Genomic DNA, 8,542 nt, shown 5'->3' on the forward strand with positions numbered 1-8,542 from the left:
TGGTTGGTCATTGTCGGCGTAATGTTGGAATGTAACGTGTTTATGTTAGATGTATTCTTGTATATCGTGTTTGTTTAACATCAATCGTTTCATGTTCATCGTTTGCAATACGTGTGAGTGCTGCTGTCGTTTATGTTAATAAATGTTCATCCCTGTCGAGGAAGTCTGTGCGTCCTGCCCCTGGCCCTGCGGCACTCGGGCCACCACGCGTTACACTATACTACACTACACTACTGTTAATGGTTGAGTGAGAGCCTATTCAATATGGGACCAAAATGTGGGGGTGGACAACTATCATTCAAAAATTATTAATTTGAAAATGGTTCAGAATCTAGTAATTCCATGCACTGTATTTCAGATGGTGATCCATAATTAGATAAAGTAGCATAGTGGTGTAATGAATGCACACATGTTGGAGTGGATCCAGTTCCTGAGGTTTTATGTTAGCAATCAAACTTATATATTTTGTGAAACGGGTAAGCGTGGTCAGGTCGGTCCGAGGTCGATGCACAGGGTAGCGTTCAGGAGGTGTCTGAGGGTCAGGCAGGAGATGAAGTCTAGAAGGCAAGCAGGAGTCAATAACCAGGAGGGCACACAGAATGAGGAAACACTTGGTACGCCACATGGGAACGATACTTCGCAACGTGTGCCCGGGGAAGGGAATCTTATAGAGGGGTTGGTAATGAGGGGAATGTGAATCAGGTGTGTTTGAATTCTGGTGAGTTAGATCGAGGGTGTGCGTGAGTGGGCATGGCTGTGCGGGGCTGATGGTTGTTCCTGGGGTTCGTAACAAGTGAAGCTCTTTGGAGTATTGTTTGCCTATTACAGATTGGTAATTTCCAAGATGAGTTCTTCAGCCTGATGTTATTATGATTGTTATGATGAGTTTAGATTATTCATCACCTTCATTGTTTCTTCAGTTTTGGTCATGATTGGCCTCCCTCCTAGCATCCATGTCTCCATGGTTTGTTTTGTCTTGTGTCTTTGTTTGTTTGTTTGTTGTTTGTGTCTTCCATGTTATCGTTCTGTAAATCTAGCCTCTGTTTGTTAATAGTAGCCTCTGTGTATGTGAATCAAACCTTGTTTGTTATTCCTAGTTGTTTGTTTCCTAGGCTCTTTGTTATAGCCTGCATCCCCTGTTTGTCTTTTTGTGCTGTTCTTTAGTTTATCCTCTATTCTCAGACTCTCTATGTTGGTAATTTGACCCTGGACTATTACAATGACACGAACTCTGGATTTACCCATAATAAATCTCACTCTTCTCCACATGTATGCCTCCTTATTGCTTACCATTGCAGTTTTGCACAATGGAAAAACATCAGCATTACAATTACTACAGAATTCTCAACTGACACTGGTAGGAGTGCTACTGGTTGGATGTGGAGTTAATTCTTACTGACACTACTGGATTGATGATGAGTGTATCACTGAATACAATGTATGGCTACTGTGACACATTCAGATTTAATCAAAGTAATGAACTTTGAAACAGATGTGTCCATAAGATAGGGGGCAAATTCCTGAGAACAAAGTAGAGCACAAAAGATTAACTCTGCTATCACGGGGCGCTCGCCCCCACGAGTCACATGGTATGGCCTGCCGCATGCAAGGGGTTCACCCTCCTTTGTAGCCACACCCTCCGTGATTGCACGCATCTGCATGGGGTTTAACATCGAGTGTTTCTCTGTCTATTTAAACCTCTCCTAGTGTGTGTTGGTCAATGTTTGCTGATGTTTGTTAAATGTTTGTGTAGTTTGTGTCCAGTTAAATCTATAGTCATGTCCATTGTTAATGTTGTGTGTGAGTACCACTGTCATAGTATATGTTCTGTGTTAATAAATGTATCTATCGAGGGAGTCTGCGTCCTGCTCCACGGCCATCGGCACTCGGGCCAGCAGCAAGATTACATCTGCTGTGTTGAATATTCAAATTTTTAGCACTTTTTCATTCACAAGAGCTGAAAAAATAGTTTTCATCCTATTTTAGAGCCCCTAATAATTAAAGCTCTGGAAAGCCATGGTATCAACATTCCCTTTTTTGATAGTTGGATTTATGGGACATTTTTAGGTCAAATAAAAAATTAGGGATTCACCCTATTCTTGAATTCAATGAGTCGTTTAACTACTTTTCTCATTGAAAAAGCAGATGCTCAGAATGTATTCAATGAGTGCACTACACACAATTACAATCAGAACAGCACCAATCTTCAGACTGTGGTGTAAGAAAATGTTGTACCTTTAATATTTTACAGTTTTTTCCATGTGTGTCAGAATTGACAAACACAAACATCATTCAATGTTCAAGCAAATGTACCCATATGTGAGTAAAAAAAAGGAGTCTCTTTCTTTTTCATTCCAGGACCAAACTAAAGGACCACAGCGTAGGACTGACTCAAAGTTGTAGACGTCTTTATAGCGAGGCCCAGGCTAGCAATGCGCAGCGCCAGAGGAGCGGTCCTGTGGGTTGTAAAACGGGAGAAAACAAACAAGGAACAGGTGCTGGTAGTTAGCAGTTAGGAGAATGTGAGTGGTGTGTGTGTGTAAACCTATATAAGTTGTACCTGGAGCTCTCGATGAACTTGCAGGTGTGTCATGCCTTCTTTCTGTTTGTATTTCTACGGCAATCAATGTACTACCTCCACCTTTGCAAAGAAAAAAATGTACCTAGCACTATGTATCTTCACCAAACAATGTATGTAGTCTGTACTAAGTGACTTAAGCTTTACATCATGTCAGGATTAAAAATAAGAAGTTGTATTTATTGTAAAATAAAAGTCCTTCTGAATCAGATCCTTGTTTCATATACCTGACGTCTGCTTTTGAATCAGCCACAAATGTGCAAATGTGCCTCAGATGGAAAGCACCTTTTTCTCATGCTAATAACAAGCATTAAGACATTTCTTCTGAAGAGAAACAAATAATCAAACTGCTGCATACTGACTGGGAAAATTGTATTTGTAAGACCATCTATATTTTCCAAGCATTAAATGTGAATAACTGCCAATTTCTAGCAGTGAATACTGGGAGAATCAGTGAAGGACTGCATGACAAAATGTTTGTGAGGGTGTGTATAAATGAGTGAAAAGTCTCAGGTGACAGGACCTTGCTGGGTTTGTTGTACAGAAGTACTTTTTCAGGTGAGACTCCTCCTGCCACGCTGCTTCAATAGAATTGGCCTTGTCCATGTCCAGCTGCATGCGGCAGGTTTTTAGTGGGTTTGTGCACCTCTTACACTAGACCACCAATCACCGCAACACCACAGTAATAATCTCCCATCCCCTGAGGAATGTAGGCCTGTGACTCAGACCTCCTCTCATATGGGAACTCATCGTATGATCTACTGTAATAACCAGGGTGTATCACGGCAACAATATCACCCAGAGTCTCCGCCCCCCAGTGACCATAGAATTTGGTATCCACTTCAAGGCTGAACATGTAGTCGACCTCATTGGTCAGTTGGGTTTCCCAAGCCTCTCCGTCCTGTGTAGTGTGAACTCCTGCCAGTGGTTTGAACTTGGAATTTTCAGTGCAGTCAAACTATGGTTGGCACCCAGTGTTACCATAGGAATGACCTCTGGCTGGTCTATAAAGATATAATAATGCAGGTAACCCTGCATATAGTGCTTCTCTGTAGGTAGTGCTTCGCTGCCAGACAATTTTTGTGCTTTTTTAGGAGCTGTTTTTAATTGATGATATCTCTAGACTGTACTAAAAATGACATATTGTATTTATATCGGGTGTAACAATAACCAATAACTTATTTTGTCATGTTTCAAAAGATGATTTTCTAAAAAAATGCAATATTAAAATTAGTTACACATTACTGCCCACAAAAAAAGGTTCTTAAACACCATCAGCTGGTGATAATTCCCCAGAACAAACACAGTGGTTGCCACGGTGATGTTCTGCATTTTGTAAATGATGTCAGTCAGAGTTGTGTCAAATGTTTCCTCCCACACCCCTGGAGCAAGCCATGGCGTCACCATGATCTTTCCTGCTGTTGGACACACACACACCAATTTGTGACAGTGGCGGCACAGAAGGAGCAAGAGGCAAGGTTGCCAGAAAGTGCTCTTTATTCTACATGGCAAAGGCCCAAATGTTTGGCAACAAAATTACAAATGCTTGGCTTGGTTTGGCATGGGAACTCCTCACGCAGTAATCCGTTAATGCGCAGCGTCCTCCCTACTGACCTGCGGGTTGAAATAGGTGACGGGAGAGACAAGGAACAGGTGCACCGGGTTAGTAGGCTGGTGATTGGGAACGAGGTAGGTGTTTACCGTGGAACCCACGGCGAGTGGGTGTGATTCCCCTGCGGAGAGGCCGACCCCCCGTTACACTATTTAATATGTACTTACTTGTTTAGCACACTGGGCTGCTTGTACAAAAGCCTAATAAAATAAATGCCAATGAATTATAGTCCCCTGCTCTACTCACTGTCCACCTACGACTGCACAGCCACTTCCAGCTCCACCATCATTGTCAAGTTTGCTGACGACACCGTTGTCATGGGTCTGATCTCGGACAACGACGAGAGGGCCTACCTGGAGGAGATTAAACACCTGGAAAACTGGTGCCAGGAAAATAATCTCCTCCTAAACGTCAGTAAGACAAAGGAGCTGATCGTGGATTGCAGCAAGAAGCAGGAGCGGCACTACCAACCTGTGAGGATCAGTGGAACCACGGTGGAGAGAGTAGATAGTTTCAGGTACCTTGGTGTTCACATCTCGCAGGACATGTCCTGGTCCCGCCATACCAACTCCCTGGCAAAGAAGGCTCATCAGCATCTTTACCACCTCAGATGCCTAAGAGACTTCAGACTGCCCTCCAAGGTACTGCGGAACTTCTACTCCTGCACTATCGAGAGCATCCTCACGGGGAACATCACAGTCTGGTTTGGGAATAGCACCAAGCAGGACAGACAAGCACTCCAAAGGGTAGTGCGTTCAGCAGAGTGCATCACTCGCACGGAACTTCCTGACCTGCAGACCATCTACTACAAGCGGTGCCAGACTAAGGCCAGCAGAATTGTGAAGGACCCCACCCATCCCAACAATAGACTCTTCTCTCTGTTGAGGTCAGGGAGGCGCTTTCGCTCCCTGAAGACCAAGACAGAGAGGCTGAAGAGGAGCTTCTTCCCACAGGCCATTCGGGCCCTGAATCAGGGAAACTGATAAACTGTGGGGACCACCACCACCATGTAACATAACTGTATATCTGTATATTTATATTCAATTACCTTGTTACACAACAACTGTAGATATGTTATTATATGAAATGGATCTGTACATTCTGTAGATTGTGTACATATATACCCAACCATATACATTGTACATTGTGTATATAATCATGATATACATATATTGTGCATACATTGTTAATATATTTTGTACATACATAGAATATATATATTTATCTTGCATATATATATTTCACATATAGAGAATATCTATATTTCTCTATGCACCCCTGTTTCATTTCCTCAGTTTGGACAGAGCACTCTCCACCATTTCACTGCAAGTTATACTGTGTATGACTATGTATGTGACGAATAAACCAAACTTGAAACTTGAAACTTGAAAAGAAAATGTACAGAGATATAGCATTCAGTTTACATGATTGCCAATGAATTACAAATGATCAAATTAAAATATATATAAATAGTAATTAGTTAACGGTGAGTAAGTCCCTGCTTTTGTAGTGTTCTTAAGAACCCAGGAAAGCTGACAAACTGAAATGAAATATTGATGTTAATAAAAGTTAGTATTCCAGCTCTAATAACAATAATTCAATGACTTTTCTTCATCAGGGCCCACTGGTTTGACACCATACTCAACCATAACAAGTGGCCCCTATTAGTGGCCCCTATGTTACTCCAGGGAGCCATGATTGTACATCGTAAATGTAAACTGCTATGTGAATGTAACAGGATTCACTTGACATTCAAGTAGCATTAGAGAAAGTTAATGCTAGTAGCTAGCCACTTAGCTAGCTACTTTAGCAAACTGAAAAGAACTTGAACAAGAACTTGCTTTACTTCCAAAATGTCAAATTGAACTGTCAACGTTATTAACACAGTGAAAAGTACAAAAAAGGTCAAGTGAAGTTTCATATAGCTAATGTCGAGTCAGCTACCTGTACATTCACACTTGACTGTCAGTATTAGCTGTCACCTCATTGCCTTAAATAAAGCCAGTTAATCGCAAAGAAAAATGTTGGGGGAAATATTAACGTCAGTGTTATATTATTCAATTACAAAACACAATTGCCAAAAAAGGTGTAAATTCACATTCAGGTACATGGTTATGGGCGGGATTAAAAGTTGTACTACCCTCAGCCACTAGAGGGCATTAGAAACACAGTGGCTTCAATTTACCCCACTGTCGTCCAGTCCACGAGTGTATACAATCTATGATACAGTATGTTATCAGCACACTGATCAGCCTTCTCCGTGTCAGGCAGTACGTAACGTATTTGCAGGTAATGTGAGCAACTCCCAAAAACCCCACTATAAGTGATTAGCTGCTTCATTTTAGTGTTGTTCTATATGACTTGAATACATTACTGATGTAGTGGCATTTCACATTAAGTAAAATGATAGACAAATAAAAATTAATTTTATAGTTGCACAGTTTTGTTGTACTTGCACCATTTCTGTCTGTTATGGATATTTGAAAGAAACTTCCAAAGTCCACTCTAATAAAAAATAATCTTTGTTTGAATTTTCCATTATTTAAAAAAAAACATGAAAATAATCAGGAATTGTCCATAAGAATAAAAAATCAAGATACATTTTTTTTTGCAGTATTGCCAAGTATTTTGTGTGTGTGTGTGTGTGTGTGTGTGTGTGTGTGTGTGTGTGTGTGTGTGTGTGTGTGTGTGTGTGTGTGCGTGTGTGTGCATGTGTGACGTGTGGTGTGTGTGTGTGTGTCCATGTGTGGGTTATGTGGTGATGTCTTTGACTCTGCTAACCTTCTTCTTCAGTCTAGTATAAATAGTATCCAAAGGCTGCAATGTAATCTACTGACTTCCCAACATCATGCAGATCCTCTCGCTTGGTGACTGTGCTGTGCTGTACCGCACTGTGGCGCTGTTGGCCAGGATGCTTTTGATGCTGCTCCTGTAAAACTTCACCATCAGTAAATTAAAAACCTTTTGCACTGATTCCTTTTGTAAGTTGGACAATACTCGTCTGCTCATGTGCCAGTGCACTGTAAATGCTTTATGACTAAACCTCAGAAAAATGCGAACAGAGGGATATCAGGGCTCACAAATACAAGTTCTTATAACTGGGTTACAATATATATCTATCTATCATTGATAATCTATTGATGAAATGGAGACTCTGTGGGCGTGGGTTCAGGTGTTGTTTCAGGCATGGGTTCAGATCCCACCGCCACCACCCAATTCTGTTACGACCCGGTCTAGGCTCCAGACTGTAACAGAAAAAAGGAGAGATGGGGAAAAGGATATAACAAAGTAAAAGTGGTATTTATTCGTAGAGGGGTGTACCTCAGGAGATTACAATGCCAAAATAACAAATAAACAGGTCTGGAACAAAAATGGATTAAATAACTTGCCTAACAAGAAAAAGAATAAACATAAAGGATCAACAAAAATGTGCCTTAACTACTTAAATCAAAACAGAGGATAAAGAAAGTATCCAAAATAAATGGCGTCATCTCCCAAATCACAACCCAAAAACAAAACTGTTCAGTAACAAAGGTACAAAAATACACAATGCCAAGTATGCGAAGGTAGGGATCTGGGCTCTCCTCCTCGAACGGCTATATGTGAGGTGGTGTGAGGTAGGATAACCAATCAGGCCACACGTTGCAATCACCGTCAATCGTCAGCACCTGGTATGACGATGGAAACGAGGACAACATGACAACCTGCAACAAAATACAAAGAAACAGACAAAGAAAATGACCCACCAAGGGTCGTAACACTTTACTTGAAACTCTCTAAGTCTGTAATACAGTATAAATGGCTATAAGCTAATTTGGTTCTGTAAAACTGCTATGTGAGTGTGAAATAAAAATCTAATTCAATCCAATCCAAATCTAAATATCATGATGCATATTGTGCATCGTGAACATCTTCAAGTATGTGATATTGTGTGTTTGCCGTATCACCATTGCCTACCTCTGATCAGCTTCCTTTGCTGGTCTTTCTGCATTTTTGAGTAATTGAATATTGTAACAGCACAAAGAAGCCTTTTGATGGGCATAGTCATGAAAGTCACGAAAGTTCCTTTCATGCTGTATGTTATCTATAGAGAATAACCAATTAATAGGCGGGTGATTGAGAGCGGTGCGGGTGAGTGGTGTGATCACTAGCAGGAGTGGGCGTGTCCCACCTGCTGGATGGCCGACCAACCGTAACACTATATTATACTTTAAAGTAAATTATCATTATTACACTCATAATTTGCCAGGTCAAATGGACTCCAGTTTATTTGCAGGTATTTTACAGAATGTGCTGAGACTATATTCTGGTTATTATTGTTAGTCACATTTATATAGCACCTTTCTAAAACT

The 8,542-nt window shown here is 41.0% G+C and overlaps 1 pseudogene; it reads right to left on the reverse strand.

Moving 5' to 3' along the window:
• Positions 1–486: 486 nt before the first annotated feature.
• On the reverse strand, positions 487–3,985 carry LOC113568480 (globoside alpha-1,3-N-acetylgalactosaminyltransferase 1 pseudogene; annotated as a pseudogene).
• Positions 3,986–8,542: the final 4,557 nt, after the last annotated feature.

This window comes from Electrophorus electricus, chromosome 8 (assembly GCF_041902795.1).
Source record: "Electrophorus electricus isolate QZ-2024a chromosome 8, ASM4190279v1, whole genome shotgun sequence".
Taxonomy (NCBI): Eukaryota; Metazoa; Chordata; class Actinopteri; order Gymnotiformes; family Gymnotidae; genus Electrophorus; species Electrophorus electricus.